This window comes from Bubalus bubalis, chromosome 6 (assembly GCF_019923935.1).
Source record: "Bubalus bubalis isolate 160015118507 breed Murrah chromosome 6, NDDB_SH_1, whole genome shotgun sequence".
In the NCBI taxonomy this organism is placed as follows: domain Eukaryota; kingdom Metazoa; phylum Chordata; class Mammalia; order Artiodactyla; family Bovidae; genus Bubalus; species Bubalus bubalis.
In genome coordinates, this window is record NC_059162.1 from 89,427,684 (window position 1) to 89,438,293 (window position 10,610).

At 43.3% G+C, this 10,610-nt stretch overlaps 1 non-coding gene across 1 annotated transcript; it reads right to left on the bottom strand.

The window, feature by feature from the left end:
* Positions 1-551: 551 nt before the first annotated feature.
* On the bottom strand, positions 552-623 carry TRNAE-UUC. The gene has a single exon. It is a non-coding gene; the product is annotated as a tRNA-Glu (tRNA).
* Between the last annotated feature and the right edge of the window lie 9,987 nt (positions 624-10,610).

The following is a 10,610-nucleotide window of genomic DNA, read 5'->3' on the forward strand; positions in this document are numbered from 1 at the left end:
CACAGCAGCCCTGAATGTCGACTGAGATAGAAAGGTCCAGTAGAGGAAAAGTTGGCAGAGGCCATTTCAGGCTGAGGAAAGAGATGCATAAACCCTGCAGGCTGGAGAGAGAGCTGCCTCAGCTTGGGGACCTGCCTGTGGTTCACTGACTGGAAGGCTGAGTGGGTTGTGTCTTATTAGGGGGTGTTGAAGAGAGATGAAGTTGGGAAGATCGGCAGAGGCTGTTTCTTCACTTATGAAGCAAATAGTGGGCATCAGGTCAAGTGTAGTATTTAAACACTAGGGAAAGAGTGGACAAAAATCAACCTAATCCCCTTCCCTGGGGGAATTCACATTCTAGTGAGACCCTGATGGGCCTCCAGTGTCTCTGACGGTATCAGGAAGCTGTACTGATTTCTGACCCACTTCACCTCTAGCACTGTAAGAACCGCCAACTGAGATAATGTACGTAAAAGGCCTTTGGGAAGTGGAAACTTCTGGATCATTCCAATGAATAATCACTTTTAATGTTGTTGTTGTGCTGCACACCATATAGGATCTTAATTCTCTGATTCCCTGACCAGGAATTGAACCTAGGCCATAGCAGTGAAAGTGTCAAATCCTAACCACTGGACCACCAGGGAATTTCCAGTCACTTCTCCCCCCACCCCATGTTAAAAGTCTTTATTGAATTTGTTACAATATTGCTTCTATTTCATGTTTTGTATGGGTTTTTTTTTTTTTTTCCAAGATGCATTTGAGGTCTTAGCTCCCACCAGGGATTGAATCTGCACCCCTGGATCACCAGAGAAGTCCCCTCAATCACTTTTAATATTAATCTGATTGACCAATACTGGTGCTCAGGGATTTGGGGACCTGTTCCTGGCACCCACCTGATCCTCCCTTCTGGGAAGAAGACATCTTTTGTTGTGGTCATAATGCTACAGGAAATGTGATGCCTTCCTTTGCTCTGCTCTCAAGACCCATTCTGACTAGGAGAGATCCATCCCTCTCTGGGACAGCTGAGCGGGCTGGACAGGATGTGACATCCTGGGGCCAGTATAGGAATTCACTGGCTCGTTCTCAGGCTGTGAGCACCTGCTGTGGTCAAAGGTTCTTTCCCTTCTGGCTGAAGCACCCATGCGAATGAGAGAGTCACTTAAAAATCACAAACAAAAGGGAAACTCTGTCTCTGTGGTTAGAGAGGGATATCCCCGGGCTAGCAGTTGTGTCTATCCTGATCAATAAATAGGTCTGGTTCAGTGAAAGAGGCTGATTCCTAGGCCTGGGAACTTGTCCTCTCCCTCACTGTGTGACTGTAGGCAAGTCAATTCTCCTTTCTGGGTGCTAGTTCTTTCCTCTATTACCAGGAAGTTGGACTTACTCAGGCTTGAGCACAGAATCATTTGAACTTTTTTGGGGAACCTCAATATATAAAGCAGATAAGAGAGATGAAGGTGCAGTAGAGGCAGGTTCCTGGAGATCTGTTGACCTCACCTCATCCAGTCTCATCTTCCCTGGACAGACTTCTCCCACTATTACCCTGCAGTTATAGTGGAATTTGGTTTAAAAATAAATGGATTATATAATTTTCATTCTAACTGGGTCTTCTGGCCTCTAGGCTCAGGGCAGGGGATGAAGGTAATTAAAAAAGTCTTGTGATAACTTCTACAATTTTGTGTATACATGGAAATGGTTATCCAACCCTCTTTCTATTCAATCTAAATATAATTTGGATTATCTGGGGGACCCTCTATTTCCATGCATAGACATGAAGTTTCATTGGTGCCATTTGACTTGGTATTTATGACTGTGGCAATACCATGAATGTGTCTAAAATGTTTCCCATTTCACTTTCCATGCAGTATGTTTCCCAAATTGGACAATCTGTGATTTTTTTTTTTTTTTCATAAAAGGGATGTATTTACTAGAGGCCAGCAGCATAAATAAGATAGGAATTTATTTCCCTCTCACATATGAAGTTCAGGTAGATTATCGAGGGATAGAATGATGGCTTCTTTTTTCTCACTTTATTTATTTTTTAATTGAAGGATAATTGCTTTACAGAATTTTGTGGTATTCCATCTGTCATACAGAAACAAGAATCAGCCATAGGTACACCCATATCTCCTCCCTCTGAAACCTCCCTCCCATCTCCCACCCCATCCCACCCTTCTAGATTGTCACAGAGCCCCTGTTTGAGTTCCCTGAGACATACAGCAAATTCCCATTGGCTATCTATTTTGTATATAGTATTGTAAGTTTCCTTGTTACTCTCCCCATACACATACATCTCACCCTCTCCCTCCTCCCCTCCCCCATGACCATGTCCATAGGTCTGTTCTCTATGTTTCTTCACTGCTGCCCTGCAAATTAATTCATCAGTACCACCGTTCTAGATTCCATATCGAATGATAGAAGAACCCAAGTTCTTCCCATTGTGCTGCCTTATGGTCCTCATCATGTGCCTTCCATCCTATGATCCAGGATGGTGGTTCCTGCCATCAAGTGTGCATTTCATCCAACAGGAAGAGGAAAAGAGGAATTGGGGAGAGCTTACCATTTCTTTTTCAGGGAAGAAGTTGCACATATCACTTTTTTTCATATTCCACTACCTATAATTTGATCATATGGCCACCCTTACCTTTAAGTAAGGCCAAGAAATCACTTTACCTGGGTAGTCTTGTGACTAGATAAAAATTCTGTCATTATGCAAAAGAAGAGAATAGACAAATGGGCCAAGTGGAAATCTCTACCAAGAGTCTAGCCATTTCTCGGGCATGAACTTTTACACTTTTTTTAGATGTGAAATTCTGTGATGTGAGTAGCATCTAAAAACTTCAACCTGGATGGGTACTCAAGATTTCAGCTAATCCAGTCTCTTTCATCAAATAATGGTGATGTTATGAACCCATTTTACAGATAAGGCAGCAGAGAGATTATGTGACATGCCCAGGGTTAACTTTGTCAGTAGCCTAAGGAGAAATTCATGTTGTAGAGATAATCACAGAAATGGTAGGATTCCCTGAGAACCTAAAAGGGCCCTTTTCTCTGTGCTTTTTATTCCTCTTCCCATGACATCCTGGCTCTTCAGACCATACCTTACCACTGATGCTGTAATTTGGGGATAATGTGGACTCTGATCGGGGGACTGGGATGTCCTGAGGGAGCAGTTACGCATAGCTGGCGTTCAATAGTAGTTCTGTGTTTTATGACTGTGTTGCCATGGGCAAGGCATTTTCTCTTGACTTTAGTTTCCTCTTGTTTAAAAAGAAGAGAGTATCCATCTCCAAGTTTTATTCCCACCCTTCCTTCTTCCTTCCACCCTTTCTCACTGCCCCTGTCCCCTTTCCTCCTTTCTTTTTTTCACTCATAAAATGAATATATAAAGGAATCTGGTTTGGGACTTGGTACTGACAAGTGAAAACCAGTGGTAGTTTCCTTCCTTTCTTCCTTCTTCTTTCCTCTTCTCCTTTCATTTTCTTTCTCTTGTTTCAGTTTCATGTAATTTTAGATATTTTTTCCCACCAGGCTCATTAGTCACAGGACCCAGAGGACTTAGATTCTCTGGTGCCCAGAAATAGTTGCCCCGATGGGTGAACTTCTAGTTCCCTTTACCAGTTTTTTTTTTTTTTTTTTCTTTCTGAATCAGACAAAGAGAACTTCAGTACCTCTTGGGTTTCCCCCTCTGATACCTTATCACTGTACCCTAACTTGGTAATTTCTTCTCTTCTTCTATGAGTAACATTTTTTGAATGCTTGAAAATATCTCATGCTTCTTGTGGGGTTTTCTCTCCCTTGTTTGTAGCTCTGGTTTTCTATAAGCTCCTTGAGGACAGGGAATGACATCTGTGTATTCCCACCTTTACGTGCTACAGAAGTGAAAACAGAAGCCTGATTGGAGATGAACTTCCTCTGAGCGAGGACCCTGTGTTCTACTTCTTCGCATTCATCATTTGTTATGTGAAGAACAAAGGAAGAAAAGAGGAGTGAAGGGAAAGGGAAAGAAGGAGGGCTGGGGGAGAAAGGGAGAAGATTGGAAAGTGAAAATGTTAGTTGCTCAGTTAGTGTCCTACTCTGTGACCCCATGGACTGTAGCCCACCAGGCTCCTCTGACCATGGAATTCTCCAAGCAAGAATACTGGGTTGGGTAGCTTCTTCCTTCTCCAGGGAATCTTCCTGATCTAGGGATTGAACTCGAGTCTCCTGCATTGTAGGCAGATTCTTTTCTGTCTGAACCACCAGGGAAGCCAGAAGGAGGAAGGGAGAAGGTGGGAAATCAGCATTTATTAAGCACAAAAAGTACCAGCTTTTAAAACATGCTGTCTTACTTAATCTTGACAGCACATGTGTGAGACAAATTATGAAGGATAAGATTGAGGCCCAGAAAGGTGCTGTCACTTGTCCAAGTTCCCATAGCACATAGGAAGCAAAATGAGAAGCGGAAACAAGGTTTGTGAAGCTGAGGTCAGGCTCATAAGAGCCTTGAACCTTGAACCAAGAGTCAGAGTTACTGACACAGTCAAGTGTGAGAATTAAATGGACTGTGTAGGAAGCCAGATCTGTCTCAGGGATTCCTTTTAACAATAGTAATAAAAAGTTCTGTGACCTTGATAAAGTCACTGGCTGTCTTGGAACCTCAGTTTCCTCATCTGTCATGAAGGGGGCCCTCTGTAAGTGTGGGGGTCCCTCTCAGCTCTTGTGTGTGGGTTACAGCCTCTCTCCCTGAATTCCTAACCATCAGGGTGAGCCATTTAAACATGATAGATTCTTCCAGGAGGAACCATGCCTCTTTAGCTAGGTCAGGCCAACGAAACTTATTTGGGATTTTTGATGAGATTTCTCTTAATTGATTAGGGTGAGGAGTTCAGAGCTAAATTGGAAGACTAGCTTTTCAGCTCCAAGATGGAAGAGACTGGGGCCTGACATAACTTGAGATTGTCTGCCCTTTTTGAAGGCTGATGAGAGAGCATTCTGCACCCAGCCACACTCCCTCCTCCCTGGAGAGCACAAGGGGAGCTGATGAACAATGAATAATAAATAAGCTGTCTTGGTCCTGGAAGAAACGATGTCAAATTTCTGGGGCTTTCCTTTTTGCCTCTCTCCATTGCCTGGACAGTTTTCAATGTTCTTTTGTTTTGTTTTGTCTATCTCTTTTTCTTTTCTTTTCTGCCCCCTCTCCTCCTTCTCTCCTTCCCTCTCTCAACTTTCCTTCTTCCTTCCGAATATTTTCTTATTCTAAGTTTCAAACCATTTAGGAGAATAAGAGATTTGGAATGATAATGCTCTCCAGCGTCTAGTTTACTGTGATTTTTATGTCTTCTGATGTTAGTATTTTCTGTCTCTTCCTTATTCATTAATAGTAGCAATAGTTACAACTGGCAGAACTTAACAATGGATACCAAGCACCATTCTTTCAGGTCCTACAAGGCACTACATTCTTTCACCCAACAAATATTTATGAAGCATCCAACCATTTCCAGGCACCATCATGGAAAAGATTCAGCCACGACCAAGGCAGAGTCTCTTTTCCTAATGGAGCCTACATTGTAGTTGGAAGCAGACAATGAGCAAGTAAGCAAATATTTAATGTATTTTCAGGTTATTTAATTACATCTTCAAAACAACCTCATGGCAGGTATTCTAAGTTCATCTTACACATGCATAAACACTGAGGTGTGGATAATGAAATTATCTGTCCAAAATCAGGTGAGAAGTTTGAATGCGCCCCAGCCCAGTGGTCTTTGTAGGACCCAATGAAGCTTTTTATTGTTGAGTCCAGAGGCAGTAAAACTGTGAGACTATGAAACTGAAGCTCCAGAGCTCTTCACTTGCATGGGCCCTTCCTCAAGTCACTCAGGACCCAAGTTTTAATCCCTTCCTTAGTGCAGGCCCATCACATTTTATAAGCCTTGGGCTTCACAAAACCTGGACCAGTCTTCACTGACATGAGGATTCACAGACTTCTAGTTTTCCTCAAGAACTCAGAAGCCAATGGAGGAGAAAGACATGAAAATAAAACATTGTAATACATAGAGATGAGCGCTATAATGGAGGTGTTATGGACTAAATTGTGCCCTTCAAATTCATATGTTGAGACTCTAACCCTCAATGTGTGATTGTATTTAGAGATAGGGCTTTTAGGGAGGCAATTAAAAGAGGTCATAAGGGTGGGGCTTTTTATAAGGAGAAGAGACAGCAGAGAGCTATCTCTCGGTGTGCACACACAGAGCAAAGCTCGTGTGAACACACAGAGAGAAGGCAGCTGTCTGTAAGCCAGAAAGAGAGCTCTTACCAGAAGCTGAGTTTGCTGACATCTTGGTCATGGATTCTAGCATCCAGAACTCTGAGAAAATACATTTTTGTTGTTTACACAAAAATGGAATTTTGCTGTGGTATCCCCAAGCAGACTTGTATAGGATGGATGTACAAGGGAGATGGATTTGAGAATGGGAAAGCATTCCAGGCAAAGAAAACAGCTGAGTAAAGATGTGGAGACCTGAGATAACACAGCATACCTGTGCCCAAGGCATACATGTGTGCATGTGTATTCAGTCACTAAGTCGTGTCTGACTCTTTGTGATCCCATGAACTGTAGCCCATCAGGCTCCTCTGTCCATGGGATTTCCCAGGCAAGAATATTGGCGTGGGTTGCCATTTCCTCCTCCAGGGGATCTTCCCAACCCAGGGATTGAACTGGCCTCTCCTGTGTCTCCTGTATTGGCAGGTGGAGTCTTTACCAACTGAGCCACCTGGGAAGCTCCAACTTACCTGTAGAATCATAAATAATAATTATGCATACTTATGGAGTACAGAGGCAGAGATAAACAATGACAGGTGGGTGGGGGAAGATCAAAAACATGTAAGATGCCAGGCTCAAGACTGGGTTTTACTGATGGATGTGGGAGTGCCCCTGGTTTGCCCTTGAGCAAGGCAGAGTCAAAACCATCATGGTGGCAGGAGGAGGGAGATGGATGGGAGGGAGGGACACTAGTCAGGTGACTTCTGTAATAGCTCTGGTAAGAAAGGGTATAGCTCTGAAGTAGGTCAGTGGTGTTGGAGACAAGGACATGTTTTGGAACTTGGAAGAGGGAATGGGAGAGAGGAGGAGGAGGAGCAAGAATCACACTTGAGTTTCTCACTTGGATGTCTGGTGCTTTTGGCCACATTGAAAGTGACTTGTATATATACCTAGATTTAATTTAATTATGAGGAAAAGGGTTTGGAGTTTTTATATTTCAAAGAAATATCAGGTAGAGGTGTGCTATGGTCCTAGATTTGCAGATTTGGTCAGCTGGATGCTCTACTGTTTGGAAGCCAGCAGAGTGGGAATAGGGTGTCCAGGAGGCATGTGAGGGGATCTGCAGGCAGCCTTCATTAGCAGCATTATGCTTCTCAGTAGGATGATGGTTCCTTTTTTTTTTTTTTTTGAATAAACATGAAACAAGCCAAGGAGGTTGCAGTGTCATAGAATTAGTCAGTGTCAAACTTGGTAACTGCTTGGCTTAGGACAAAGAGTCTGATAGAGTTCTGATCTTGACTTAACTTACTATATGCCTTTGGGTGGATCGTATACTGTCTCTAGGTCTCAGTCTCATCTTCTCAAAAATGAACCACTTGGGTTAAATGATCTTTAAATTCTGTTTTAGTGCTCACATTCTATATATCACTGTTTAACCAACATTATGTTAAAAAATGTACATAAATCAAGAGTTTGGGGGAAGATTAGGGTTTTATTTCTGAGGACAATACCTAATTCAGTCGCAAAACAACAAGCTTTAACTCCTTTGACATTTCATCTCAGGCTGGACTCATAGAGGACTCTGGGGAGAAGAGATTATCTGGATATCATCTAGTTCAGTTTCTTTGTTCCACACTTGAAAGGAATGAGGAACAGCGAGAGCATCATCCGAGGTCATACAGCTGGTGAATAGCAGAGACAGGAACTGAACCCAAGTCTCCCAAAAAGGGCCACGAGGGGCATATAACCACCAGGTTATGCACTGCATGACTTTGTAGACTCTTATGTGAGTTGTATCCCTGAAATTATGGAGGCAGAGATCCTGCTCTTGACCCCTACTTTGCACTCCTTTCACTCTATGTATCTAGTTGTTTAAAATGCCTCCTCACCCCTCTGGATACCCAGCACCTCTCTTCCCTTTTCCTTGCCAGTTGGAATCCTTTTCATCCTTTAAAACTCAGTACAAATATGACCTCTGTGTCCCCTTTCTTCCCTTTGTACATACCCCTATGGCCATATATGAGATTTCCAGGTGGTTCACTGGCAAAGAATCTGCCTGCTGATGCTGGAGATGCAAGAGACATGGGTTTGATTCCTGGGTCAGGAAGATCCCTTGGAGAAGGAAAAGGCAATCCACTCCAGTGTTCTTTCTTGGAAAATTCCATGGACAGAGGATCCTGGTAGGCTACAGTCCATAGGGTCACAAAGAGTTGGACAAAACTAAGTGACTGAGCACTCATGCATGCAATGGCCATATATACATAACACATTACATGGGAATGGTTTCTTATTTGTCTACAATTAACAACATTCAGAAAACTAAGATCACGGCATCTGGTCCCATCACTTCATGGGAAATAGATGGGGAAACAGTGGAAACAGTGTCAGACTTTATTTTTTTGGGCTCCAAAATCACTGCAGATGATGACTGCAGCCATGAAATTAATAGACGCTTCCTCCTTGGAAGGAAAGTTATGACCAACCTAGATAGCATATTCAAAAGCAGAGATATCACCTTGCCAACAAAGGTCCGTCTAGTCAAGGCTATGGTTTTTCCCGTGGTCATGTATGGATGTGAGAGTAGGACTGTGAAGAAAGCTGAGTGCCGAAGAATTGATGCTTTTGAACTGTGGTGTTGGAGAAGACTCTTGAGAGTCCCTTGGACTGCAAGGAGAGCCAACCAGTCCATCCTAAAGGAGATCAGCCCTGGGATTTCTTTGGAAGGACTGATGTTGAAGCTGAAACTCCAATACTTTGGCCACCCCATGTGAAGAGTTGACTCATTGGAAAAGACTCTGATGCTGGGAGGGATTGGGGGCAGGAGGAGAAGGGGACGACAGAGGATGAGATGGCTGGATGGCATCACCAACTCGATGGACGTGAATTTGAGTGAACTCCAGGAGTTGGTGATGGACAGGGAGGCCTGGAGTGCTGTGATTCATGGGGTCACAAAGAGTCAGACACCACTGAGAGACTGAACTGAACTGAACCCAAAAGGGTAGGAATTGTGTCTTATTCATCTCTGTACTTCTAACGTCTAGCCCACGTGCTCAATTAATGTCCATGAAATGAATGAATACAAAGGATAAATGATAGGATCAGTGTAAAATGAGGTTTGCTGGAGAATATAGAATCAAACAGAAAAGCTGAGGAAGCCATGTCCCATGAGGTGTAAATGAGACTGTGGTTTTCCTCTCATCTGGCTATTTCTTGGACCCACAGGTCATCACCCTCATTCATGACAGCTCCCCTAAGCTGTAAGCAGGAAATGCTTTGGTATCAGGCCTGATGGCCCATATTGAAGACATAATCCTTTGGCCCGTGACTCACCAATGGATTCCAGAAGGCTCAGTGTGGGTGGCCTTCCTCAATCAATCAATGGTTGGGCGTCCCAGCTTGTGATTGGATCCAAGCCACCCAAGCGTAGAGGTCTCTCAGATGCATCCTGTATGGAGCCCTCTGGCCATCAGGCCTGTGTAAGTTGTAGCCACCCACCAGGAGATGCAGACAAGCATCCATAAAAGCCAGCTTTTATGACCACTGACACCCCCTTGAGCATGGTCATTATGATTATTTAACATTTATGAGACACCCTTGGTGCAGTGGGGCTAAGGGAAAGCCAGTTTGGCAGTCTCAACACAAACGGATGTTTCTATATAACCGTACAGAGGTGATCCCTCCCACCCAGATTAGTTCATTTACAACTACATTCAGGAGCTCATATAGGCCAGAGCAAACCTGAATGTATTCTGTATAGTATCAATCCAGGCATTAACCCAGGGAAACCTCAGTTAATCAAAACCCAGCAAAGGAAAATTCTCAATTAACTCTTTTGATTTTTACAGTGCCATTGATTTGTTCTCTGAGTGATGTTGATGTGCAAAGTCTTTTGTTCACTCTTTCTCATTCAATAAAACATATAAACTGCTGACCATGCCACATCATGTGTCTGCTCTTGACATTGTAGAGATAAATAGACAGCCTGTGCCCTAGACAAGGCAATCTTATGGGGAAGAGAGACATGGAAATAGAAATATAGTCTTGCAGGTGAAGTGTAAGAGCCAAGTTGATAGAAAAGTGGAGGGCTAGAGGAAGGAGTGGTTAACAGGTCAGGCAAGCTTTATAGGAGAAAAAGCTCAAGATGGCATTTGATCGATGATGACAATTTCCAGTGGGTTGTATGGAACCACACAGGAATGTGTGGACCTTACAGGAGAGGAAATGAATGAACAAATGAATAGGAAGGTAGAATGTCACAGAAGATTGAGAGAACCCTAAGATATGCAGAAGGGCTGAAATCTACAGTGTGAGGGGATGAGGTAGAAAATCTGGGCAAGGACTAGATTATAAAGGCCTTGCTCATTGTTTAAGAGGTGACTGCTGGAAGACT